The sequence below is a fragment of the Centroberyx gerrardi genome, chromosome 23 (assembly GCF_048128805.1).
Source record: "Centroberyx gerrardi isolate f3 chromosome 23, fCenGer3.hap1.cur.20231027, whole genome shotgun sequence".
In the NCBI taxonomy this organism is placed as follows: Eukaryota; Metazoa; Chordata; class Actinopteri; order Beryciformes; family Berycidae; genus Centroberyx; species Centroberyx gerrardi.
Window position 1 is genome coordinate 1,702,666 of NC_136019.1, and position 12,500 is coordinate 1,715,165.

Below are 12,500 nucleotides of genomic sequence, written 5' to 3' on the forward strand. Positions count from 1 at the left end.
CTCAGGTCTTCTCTTCATGCATCAAGTCAAGTCTCAAGCAGTTAAATCTGTGACTGGAGTCCAAGTCATGTTACTTGCATGTTGGTGGCCCCTAGTGGCAGAGAGAGGTAACTGCTTGAATTGGGAGGACTTCATTACCCAGAATTCCTGTGCGGTGAGGTCAGTAAAGCGGTCTGAAACCAAAGGAACCAGAGAAAGAGTCCGGCTTTCTCTGCTGCTGTTTAGGAGACAGTTCTGGATTTCCCTCTTCAGTTTGGATCTGGTCTCTTACAGTGTGGAGAAGATCCTGACCTCTGACCTCTGACCTCTGACCTCACTGTAGAAAAGACAGTTTCCCTACAGGCAGCAATAGAGGAAAACAAAAAAAAAAAAAGGAGAGGTTGAAGAAGTGCTGCGGTGTGCGTCTCTTCGTCTGCTGCAGAAACATCTGGAAGTGCTAAAACAGTTGATGACTCCAGCAGAACAGACACAGCAGCCAATCACAGCCTCACTTCCTGGATGTTCTCACCCCCGGTCCACCAATCGGAGCCGGGCCAGGGCAGACGGGCGGTCCGGTTAGAGTTTTAGAGAGAGAGACAGAGAGAGAGAGTAGCGGGGGGAAGAGAAGGAGAGGGAGAAAAGACAGAGAGAGAAAGACAGAGATAAAGGAATATTTGAAGAAGAGAGAGAGACGGAGAGAGAGAGACCGACAGAGAGAGAGAGAGACAGAGATTTAGCTTCTCTCTGCTACATTCTGGACATTGCGGCAAGCTGAGCTGACCTGGTTATCGGTGTGGTGTGTGAAGAGAGGGAGACGAAAGGAGGTGGGCGACAGGAAAACACACACACACACACACACACACACACACACACACAACCCCACCTCCACCTCAGAGAGAAAGAGAAAACTACTCCCTCTCTCTTTTCCTTCTCATTTCTCCTTTCTCTTTCCTCAACTTGGAGAGCGGACGACAGGAAGGTGAGGTGAGGACACACACACACACACACACACACACACACACATTTAATATTATACATACTCATATATATATATATAAAAACACTGATACTTAAGTGCTAATCCTCTAGTTCCTAATTTTTCCTTGATTCTGCCTCCATCTTTGTCCCTCAGCCTCACTGTGGTGTTCCTGCTGCTCTTCCCGCAGATCACCTGTCAATCAAACAGTTGTGGGCGGAGCTTGGATTTTCTGTTGATGCAGTTTGACTTTCTCGCTTCTTTGTCTGTTCAGCCATGGTGGCTATCGCTGCTCATGCTAACTACCCAGTTCTTCTTCTTCTTCTGTTGATTCCAAACAAACCAGGAAACGTAAAACGCATCACTTCCTGTGCGGCAGGAAAGAGCGACCGGACACCGGCTGTTTAGAACGGGCAGTGGAGAAGATTTATGAACTGGATATAGGTTGGATCACTGTTGAGTTAGAGCAGAGAGAGAGAGGCTTTTGTTTAGATGGAAATGTTGCAGATTATTACTTTTAAGTGACAAGATTTAAACTCACTTCGGTAATTCAACACGTTTCCAGATGAAACAGGATATCAGGACGGGACAAAATGCAGGGAGCAACTGTTCAGAAGTGGGCGGGTTGGACCAGAACAAACATGGGAAGAGAACGGCAGTGGCAGCCTGTTGCATTCTGGGTGTACACAGGGACGTAACCAGGATGTCTTAGGAAAAGGAAAGGGGGTTTTCACCGCTGTACCATGTTGACACTCACTTTGAAACATGAATGATAGATATATGATAGGAGGGGAATTTTGGTTGTGTTTTGGTATGTCGCCTGCTGGTACACCACGAAGTTACCACTATAACTGCACCGTTTTCCAGGAAGTAAAACTACGAAATTATTTGGCATTATTTGGGCGTTTTTGTTAACTAGGTGTACGTTATGATACAGAGAATTGGCTAACAAGGTGAAAAAGTCATTTTTCATTTAATTGAGACAGTAACAAAACCCCAAACCCAAATATGTGTAGAGCCTGGCATCTAATGGTAAAAAGCATGCTACTGAAATGTCCATCTGCTATTGGCTGATCTGTGGTGCCAGGAGGTGGTGGTGTCACTTGCCTTTCACCGTCCGATTAAATGTGGAAACTAGTTGCATTGCATTTTGGCATTGTGTCAGTATTGTAAAGAATATTAATATGACTGGATATACAGAGCAGACTGGAGCTGAGAAAGCCGACGGATGAGTTTTTGCCTTTTATTGATGCTTAACCCCTCTCTCTCTCTCTCTCTCTCTCTCCCTCCCCCCCCCTCCCTCCTTCTTTGCAGGTCGTCCTGACAGACGCAAGCCAGAGCATCGTCACAGGTGAGACGTTTTTCTCTTCCTCCCCCTTTGGGAGTTTTGCTAAGGTGATGAACCGATACCAAGAAGTATGCGTTTGATTTGCCCTGCGTTGCGCTGCCATGGGGTGGAGCAGGATCATTTTGGCTGAGTGTGTGTGTGTGTTTGATATGAATCCAGGTGAAAGGTCTGATCCCTTATTGATTTCATCTGTTAAATCCACTTTAATCCTGAGGGAGAGATGGGGATGAAGGAGAGGAGACGCTGAAAGAAGGAGTTTTAACTGGAGAAACTGAGATGAGGAGAGGTGGAGAGACAAGTGGATGAATAGAGAGAGAGAGAGAGAGAGGAGAAATGACAGGGAGGAGCAGATTAAACAAGTTCAGTCATGAAGGGAGATGGAGGTGAAGTGCAGAAGACGCGTTGAAGACCAATAACCAGTCCTGAAACTTAATGTGTGCTATGTGTAGATTTCATTGAGACATAATGATACAAACCAACATCCACACAGCAGCAGCTGTGTTGCTGTTTTCTCCTCTTTTCCACTGCTTGTTGTCAAATTCTGCTCCTGAACGCAGCTCCTCCCGCTCCATTCAGCAGCTTTTCATGTTTTAAAACAGCTTGTTTTAAACTTGTTAAATTAGTAAACTTGATAAACTAGTAAACTTGTTAAATTAGTAAACTTGTTAAACTAGTAAACTTGTTAAACTAGTAAACTTGATAAACTAGTAAACTTGTTAAACTAGTAAACTTGTTAAATTAGTAAACTTGATAAACTAGTAAACTTGTTAAACTAGTAAACTTGTTAAATTAGTAAACTTGATAAACTAGTAAACTTGATAAACTAGTAAACTTGATAAACTAGTAAACTTGTTAAATTAGTAAACTTGATAAACTAGTAAACTTGTTAAACTAGTAAACTTGTTAAATTAGTAAACTTGATAAACTAGTAAACTAGATAAACTAGTAAACTTGTTAAACTAGTAAACTTGTTAAATTAGTAAACTTGATAAACTAGTAAACTTGTTAAACTAGTAAACTTGTTAAATTAGTAAACTTGATAAACTAGTAAACTTGATAAACTAGTAAACTAGATAAACTAGTAAACTTGTTAAATTAGTAAACTTGATAAACTAGTAAACTTGTTAAACTAGTAAACTTGATAAACTAGTAAACTTGTTAAACTAGTAAACTTGTTAAACTAGTAAACTTGTTAAATTAGTAAACTTGATAAACTAGTAAACTAGATAAACTAGTAAACTTGTTAAACTAGTAAACTTGTTAAATTAGTAAACTTGATAAACTAGTAAACTTGTTAAACTAGTAAACTTGTTAAATTAGTAAACTTGATAAACTAGTAAACTTGATAAACTAGTAAACTAGATAAACTAGTAAACTTGTTAAATTAGTAAACTTGATAAACTAGTAAACTTGTTAAACTAGTAAACTTGATAAACTAGTAAACTTGTTAAACTAGTAAACTTGTTAAATTAGTAAACTTGTTAAACTAGTAAACTTGTTAAACTAGTAAACTTGTTAAATTAGTAAACTTGATAAACTAGTAAACTTGTTAAATTAGTAAACTTGATAAACTAGTAAACTTGTTAAACTAGTAAACTTGTTAAATTAGTAAACTTGATAAACTAGTAAACTTGTTAAACTAGTAAACTTGATAAACTAGTAAACTTGATAAACTAGTAAACTTGTTAAATTAGTAAACTTGATAAACTAGTAAACTTGTTAAACTAGTAAACTTGTTAAATTAGTAAACTTGATAAACTAGTAAACTTGTTAAATTAGTAAACTTGATAAACTAGTAAACTTGTTAAATTAGTAAACTTGTTAAATTAGTAAACTTGATAAACTAGTAAACTTGTTAAATTAGTAAACTTGTTAAATTAGTAAACTAGATAAACTAGTAAACTTGTTAAATTAGTAAACTTGTTAAATTAGTAAACTTGTTAAACTAGTAAACTTGTTAAATTAGTAAACTTGTTAAACTAGTAAACTTGTTAAATTAGTAAACATCGTCAATTTAACTAAATAAAATTGTTGGGAGCATTCAACGAGAAAAAGAAAGTAGAATGTAAACATGCTAATAGAACATAAAGTAGGCAATAAAAAACAGTAGATACAATAAGAATAGCAAAAATAATAAAAACTGTAAAAGCAGTAGAACATAAACAGTTATGTGTGTTTATGTAAATGTCTGCTGCTGACATTTCAAACAGGTAGAGAGGGAATGTGCAGAATAAGCAGAAAAATGTCCAGAGGAAACACACTGCAGCCAACAGATGGGAAATCTGTGCAGCATATCAAAGTAAATATAAGATATAAGCTATGATAAACATATAATAATAATAATAATAATAATACTTTACTTATACAGCACTTTTCAAAACAAATGTTACAAACAAACAGATCAAAACAAAAGGTGATAAAAGCAAAGTGAAGACACCACATTCAAAATAAATAAAATACAAATACAGAGAGGAGACTGATTTATAAAAAGGCCTTCTGATAAAAAATATGGACAAGGAAACATAATGTAAGATATGATTATTATTGATGATTATATTGTAAGAAATCTGTAAGAAACCTCTAATGGTCTTACAATGTGTTTAATGCATCAAAATACACATAATAGTATTAAAGTGTCGTCCTGTAAACCTTTTCTGTGCATAAATTAAATCCCACATGCTGTTATTAGCTCTTTAGCAGCAGTGTGGGACTACTTTCTGCCGTATCCTGCCGCAGAAAATAGTGCCGAGGCCAAGACGGGACTACTTTCTACTTTTCCCCCCTTTGGTCTGACACACTCCTGAAAGTATTTTGGCTGTTGGCCGGTCGGCATGGCAACCAGCCGGAGAAGTCAGAGGGTTTTAAGAGAGTGTGTGTTTGTGTGTGTGTGTGTGTGTGTGTATGTGTGTGTGTGTGTGTTTATGGCTGACGCAGAGCCTTGGTTTGAGTTTATTTTACTCGAAAAACAGTGACAAACAAAACAAAATAGATTGTGAAGCATGTAAAAACCCTGAACAGATGAATAAACAGCAGATTATACATGCGTATGATTTCTATTCTTCTCTGTTTTATTTATTTATTTGGCTTCTATGCTTTTTGAATGTCTATTTTTCTTTATTTTACTGTTTTACTTCCCTTCGTAATCCTTGTAACTGTTTTATAATTTCTTCTTTAAAGCAATTTGTAACTGTTTTGAAAAGCATTTTATAAAGCTTCTTCTTCTCTTCCTTCTCTTTCTCCTCCTTCTCCTCCTTCTTCTTCTCCTTCTTCTTCTTCTTCTTCTGATTATTATTATATATTATATATTATTATATATATTGGAGGAAGCGGTTTTAGTGGAGAGTCAGAAAAGGAAAGAAGTCGCTTTTTCCAGCACTGTTTAAAGTAAAGCTGCGTGTGTGTGTGTGTGTGTGTGTGCGCGCGCGTCTGTGTGTGTGTGTGTGTGTGTGTGTGTGTGTGTGTGTCAGGGGTGAGTCATGTTTGTCTGTTCATGGTTAGCAGCTCGGTGGCCGAGAGCAGAAAGAAAGAGACAGACAGACAGAGAGAGAGAGAGACGAAAAGAGAGAGAGAAAGAGGCAATCTGAGAGACGGTCAGACAAAAAAGAAAGGGAAGGAAATAAAGAGACTGAAAGATAACAAAAAGACAGAGAGAGAGAGAAAGAAATCCACAGAAAGAGTGATAGAGACAGGGAGAAACAGTGGAAAAAGAGGATAAAATACAACAAAAGACAGGGAAAAAAAGAGAGAAAGACAACAAAAAGACAGAAGAAGAAGAAGTGAGTGACCTGGGTAAGTCTGGCTCTCCTAACCTGCCTAGCAACAAATACATTTCCAGCCAATAAGAAGAACTAAAGTTAAGGCTCTCTCTGCCTGGTGTCTCCAGTGTTGTTGAGTTTCATGTTTTCAGGATCTCTCTCTGCTGGTGTCTCCAGTGTTGTTGAGTTTCATGTTTTCAGGATCTCTCTCTCTCTGTCTGGTGTCTCCAGTGTTGTTGAGTTTCATGTTTTCAGGATCTCTCTCTGCTGGTGTCTCCAGTGTTGTTGAGTTTCATGTTTTCAGGATCTCTCTCTGCTGGTGTCTCCAGTGTTGTTGAGTTTCATGTTTTCAGGATCTCTCTCTGCTGGTGTCTCCAGTGTTGTTGAGTTTCATGTTTTCAGGATCTCTCTCTGCTGGTGTCTCCAGTGTTGTTGAGTTTCATGTTTTCAGGATCTCTCTCTCTCTCTCTCTCTCTCTCTCTCTCTCCCCCTCTCTCTCTCTCTCTCTCTCTGTCTCTCTCTCTCTCTCTCTCTCTCTCTCTCTGGGTTGAGCAGACTCTCCAGCCTCTGGGGCTGATGAACCCGTTTCAAAAGAAAAAAAAAAATGCAAAGTCATGCAAAACAAGGCTGCTGTTCTCAGTTCCTGGAGAGTTTTTCACTCTACAGACAGATCTTGCTATTTATACAGCAGCACTTTATAGCAGGGCTGAAAGATAATGACAGAAAAATCTAATTGCGATTATTTGATTTATATCAAGTTTTTGCCATAATTTTCTAGAACTTTAAAATTGTTTAAAGAGAAGTGATTTTGTTTAAAAAAAATAAATAAAGAACTAGATGTCAGTGTGCAGGTTTACTGAGTGTGAGTTAGGGCTGGATAATATGGTTGAAATCAATATCACGATAATCATAAGGATTTTTTTCGATATATGTGACGATATGGCTCACATAAGCGAAATCACGTTAAATAATCAAATGAATGTTCATCATATTGAACCGAATGGTAATGTTTGGTGTGATGTCAAACTAAACTGCAATTTTCACATAATATTCCTACCGTACTTCATTTTGTCTGAGTTTCTAAATAAAATTAGCTTGTTCTCATCAGTTCAGACAGCAGAATTCTGCGTCTCGATATCCCAAAATCACCATCAATCATCACGATATAATCCCACTGAAAGACGCTAAACGATAATATTATATTGAATTATCGTGAGTCTGATGAAAGGTTTTGATTCACGGACCAGAGATTTCCTGCAGCTCTAAAACTCCTGGTTCACAAATCCAGCTTGGACCAAACTCTCTCTGAAGAAAGTAACTGCAGACTCTGAGATTTGGAAATTGCAGAAGTTCATTTTGCGATTTTATTTCGATTAATTGTTCAGCTCTGCTTTACAGCCGAGGCGGCCACCTTGACTGAGGAACGCCTCGCATCGACAGGAAACCTAAAACCTCCCAAACTCCATTATTTATGAGTTTATTTTGATTTAACACATTGCGACCAGTGAGGCGCAGATTAATTTAGGAGCGTCACATTGTAAAGTTAATTGCTACAGCTTCAGCTCACATTTACGCCATAACATCAGCATACCTGGTCTAAAACGTTGGTGTTTAGCTCCATCAGCGAGTTTATCAGCCCGCAAACTGTCACCTGAGTGTCAGTTGGATACGGCGATTAACCACAACATGGGAAACCGTCTCTGCAGAAGTAGAGAGGAGCGCTGCTGCAGCCCACAGCGTCACGTCCCTTTAAACTGAGCTGCAGAATATCAGACTACAGTAACTAGGAAGCACTTGTTTCCTTCATGACATCGTGGGGCGGCTGTGGCTCAGGACGGTCGAGCGGGCCGTCCACTAATCAGAAGGTCGGTGGTTCGTTCGATCCCCGGCTCCTCCAGTCCGCGTGTCGAAGTGTCCTCGGGCAAGATACTGAACCCTAAATTGCTGGTAGCTTGCCGCCATCGGTGTATGAATGTGTGTGTGAACGGGTGAATGTAGGCATTGTTGTAAAGCGCTTTGAGTGGTCGGTAGACTAGAAAAGCGCTATGTAAATGCAGTCCATTTACCATTTACCATCGTAAATCAGGACATTATTTATACTGGTTTACTAAGCCTACAGCTCATACAAACTTGACTTTTTAAAACGCAATGCAAACTAATGGAGTTTATTTACTCTTTGCATATCAAACAGAAATAGTGTGTTATTTAGTTAGACTGACATGTCCCATGAGAAACACTGTGATCTTTACTGTGTTGAAAAGGCTTGTTGGAACAAACTGGACCCAGTCGTGTCCCAGTGATTCCTTCTTTAAAGAGTGAACGAGGCTTTAGTTTTAGTTTCCACCCGGTTCAGGCTGTTTGGGACAGTGAGCAGTGACTGTTTTTAGACGACGGGTGGAGTGTGTTGGGCAGCAACACACACACACACACACACACACACTCTCTGTCTGTCTCTTCAGGGATGTAAAGGGATGTTTCGCTGTTTTTACAGGATGTCAACGAGGACATTTCCTGTCTTATCTCTGTTTCTGGCTATCTTCAGTTTCCCCTGTGTGTGTGTGTGTGTGTGTGTGTGTGTGTGCCTATGATTCTCTTATGTATTTCTCTTTTATATATGAGAGTTTGTCAGTGTGCGTGTGTGGAGGGGGTGTAGCCTACATGGTTTAAGGCGTGTGTGTTTTCGTGTTTATATGTCTGTTAAGCTGTTGTCCCAGAATGCATTGCTAATGTAACCCATCTGGCTGCTTGGTGTCTCCTCTCCACATGTTCCAGCTTGTGTTTCCTGCCTTTATAACAACAGGGAGTCAGCAGTTTAAAACCAGCCGCTCTGCCTGGAGTCACATTCGCTTTAATAACAGCTGCTTCTAATGCTGCTGATCTGGAAACTGAAGCTTATTCTGCTGTTGGATTAGAAGTCAGTTTAGAGAGAGTGAGTTAAAGGATTTACGTAGAAGATCAAGGCTTCGCTCCTAAGGTGTCTCCTTTTCTTTTTAGCCTCCAGCAAGAGACTGTAAATTGGGTTTGAACCAATGTGGGGTTTTTGAAGGCCGATACAGATATTTAGCGCCAATATCTTTAAATTTGATCAAAAAAATTCCCAGTATTCATTGTTTCCCCCTCAGAGTTTTCTTCTCCTCGGGGTGGAAAAGCCTCTGAAACGGCATTCAGAGCATCATGGGACACTAAAACTCTCCACTGAAACCAGACTGATGAGAGTCTTTTAGTGTCAGCAGCTCTTTAAGGCAGAGTGACTTTAAGGTAGAGAAACTCTGGGAGATGCTACTGCCTTTTTAAATGAAGAATTAATTTACAAAACACTTAATTGAATGAATAAATAAAGGAGCAACCACCTTTCCACCGCTCTTTTTTTTCAAGCAGTGAAGGCATTTAGGTAGTGGCTAAAGCTTCAGTGTCTTGCTCAAGGACACGAAGGCAGCAGCCGCTCTGATCCATCAGAAAACAGACAGAATTACTGATGGATAGATGTGTGTGTGTGTGTGTGTTGGTTTGTTTTGGAGCGTCAACATGGTGGGAGAGAGGCAGAAGTGATGAAAAAGTTCAGCTCAGGTCATGTGTGTGTGGAGCAGGGTGGAGCTCAGGCAGCTTTCCCTGCAGAAATAAAGGTCGAGGAAATGACGAGGCTTTTCCAAACCGAGTGTATAAAACGAGACTGAGAAGGCGATGAGACATCCAGCGAAAAAAAAACCCAGGATGGAGTTCCAGTTCTCTGGACCGGGCAGGGCGACCGAGCTCCGGTTGTCATGGAAAACAGAGAGAGAGAGAGAGAGAGAGGGAGAAAGAGGGAGGAGGCAACAGATGTGAAAGTTGTGACTCATGTTTTCCTTTTTCTTCGTCTCTTGTTTCTCTCTCTTTCTCTCGCTCTCCCCTCTCCCTCTCCCCCCCCCCCCAGCCCCACCCCTCTCTCTCTCTCTCTCTCTCTCTCTCTCTCTCTCTCTCTCTCTCTCTCTCTCTGCAGTCAGGGTCCTCTCTCGTCCATCAGAGCCGCCATCAAGAGGAGTGAGTATTCATCGCTGATCTCTGCAAAATCACTTGAAGAGATTATTCTTATTCATGTGTTTTGTTTGTCATTTGTCGTTTATTTTCTGGGTAATGAGTCATGCTTTTCTAGTTAAAAATAAACCCATGGCCAAATGTGGTTTCATGAACACACTCATTTCACCAAAGAAAGAGACTGATGTCTAAATGTGTAGCTGTCAGTCCTGCAACCTGAATTAATTGCTGACCATCGAGTCCCAAGTCAGTCTCAAGTCTTGAGGCACAAGTCCCAAGTCTAAATGTAGATTACCAAGTCAAGTCCAAGTCAAGTCCAAGTCATTAATGTCAAGTCTCAAGTCTAAATGTAGAACAGCAAGTCAAGTCAGAACAAATCAAGAGTCCAGTATCAATTTAATATCTTAAAGAAAACTAAATATCTAGGACTTTTCAATGCAATATGGTTTTAATAGGATAAAAACTAGGTAAGAGCATCATGAGTTTGATTTCTATAATCAGTTTCAACTTCAATAAATTCAATCATTCCATACAAATTCAGAAAACAGAATTTAAATTCAGTCGTCCGCTGGAACAAATCTCATCACTTTCAATCTGAGTCATTTACACAAACACAAGATCTCAAGTCAAGACTTTAGAAACCTTTTCAAGTCGTCAGAGTACAAGTCAGAGTCAAGTCCCAAGTCACCAGAACCCAAGTCAAGTCAAGTCTCAAGTCTTCTCTTCATGCAGCAAGTCAAGTCTGAGGCAATTAAAGTCAAAGGAAACAAAGTGATAAACCTTCAGTGTCTGAGGTCCGTCTGAACGGAGTTCTGGAGACGTTCAAGAACTCTGGAAAAGTGGAAATTTAGAATGGACCATGAACTGTTTCCTGTCTGTCTGCCAGCCTCCACCAGGTCTACCTCTCTGTCCGAGGCGCCCAGAGAGAGAGACAGAGAGCGAGACAGAGACCGGGACCGAGACCGAGACAGGAGGTAAGACTCAACAGATTTCTATATTTTAAAAAAAAAAACAGCCGTCTTCTCCGTCTATAAACCAGGAAGTGATGACGCTGTAGATTCTCCCTCTTTGTCCAAATTGTCCAAATTTGTCCAAACTGAAGAGGGAAACCCAGTGTCTCCTAAACAGCAGCAGAGAAAGCCGGACTCTTTTCCTCTCTCAAGTCCCTTTTGGTTTCCGTTGGTAGAAAGCTTCACTGACCTCACCACACGGGACTTCTGGGTAGTGAAGTTCAGATTTTTTTCAGTTTCCGCTCGCTGCCATTTTGGGGGGCCGCCAGCAGACGAAGCCGCCCAGTGCGTTTTGAAGTGGAAAACGACACTGGAAAGCCGTCCGGTCCTGTTTCCACCCACAGCAGCCAGATAAAGCTCGGTTCTTCTGGAAAAGATATTCGTCCGCCTGCCAGGCTGCACATTTGGTTCTTAGTGCAAAGTGAAAATCTCTGAACACTGAGCACAGATCGGCTGTTTATGACTTTACATTATTACACAGCTTTTGTTAAAAACTCAGTTGTGATAGTGATGAGAGAGAGAGGGCGAGGGAGAGGGAGAGATGATAGAGAGAGAGAGAATAGACAGGGAAGGAGGGGAGAGAGATAGTGATGATAGAGAGAGAGAGAGAATAGACAGGGGAGGAGAGAGAGAGAGAGAGAGGATAGACAGGGAAGGGAGAGAGAGAGATGATAGACAGGGAAGGAGGAGAGAGAGAGAGAGAGGGAATATAGACAGGGAAGGAGGGGAGAGAGAGAGAGAGAGAATAGACAGGGAAGGAGGGGAGAGAGAGAGAGAGAGAGGATAGACAGGGAAGACAGGGAAGGAGGAGAGAGAGAGAGAGAGAGGATAGACAGGGAAGGAAGAGAGAGAGAGAGAATAGACAGGGAAGGAAGAGAGAGATAGAGATAGTGATGATAGACAGGGAAGGAGGAGAGAGGGAGAGGGGGAGAGAGAGAGAGAGAGAGAATAGACAGGGAAGAGAGAGAGAGATAGTGATGATAGACAGAGAGAGAGAGAAAGAGAGAGAATAGACAGGGAAGGAAGAGAGAGAGAGAGAGAGAGAGAAGGGGATGACGTGACCAAGGTCCGGGTCCGAATCCGATCCCAGGACCGCCGCTCTGTGATCCGTCTGACGGGTCGGGAAGAGAGAGAGAGGAGAAGAAGAAGAAGAAGTGTTTTCAGTCAACAAGGAAGCATGTGACCCTTACTCAGCTCGCTCTCTTTTTACTGTGTTTACACTAAACACGCTTCACGTAGGGACTTCCCAACAGTCAGAAACGTGTCAGGAGGGATTTATCTGCTTGGGGTTAAAGCTGTTCCCAGTAATAAATAGTTATGTTATCCATCTGGACTGTGGAGTCAGGTTGGCAGTATCGCCATGGAGACGCTCTCCATAGACCGTTGACCCGTAGGAGAAACGTCTGCCTACCATCCAGCTA

The 12,500-nt window shown here is 40.9% G+C and overlaps 1 pseudogene across 1 annotated transcript in view; it reads left to right on the forward strand.

Annotated features, from left to right (window-relative positions):
* LOC139913977 (uncharacterized) overlaps window positions 1-12,500 on the forward strand; it is a 31,573-nt pseudogene that overhangs the window by 3,448 nt on the left and 15,625 nt on the right. Inside the window, exons 2-4 of the transcript XR_013508009.1 lie at window positions 2,270-2,306; window positions 10,035-10,075; window positions 10,956-11,043. The product of XR_013508009.1 is annotated as an uncharacterized LOC139913977 (transcript). The remainder of the gene's footprint in view (window positions 1-2,269; window positions 2,307-10,034; window positions 10,076-10,955; window positions 11,044-12,500) is intronic.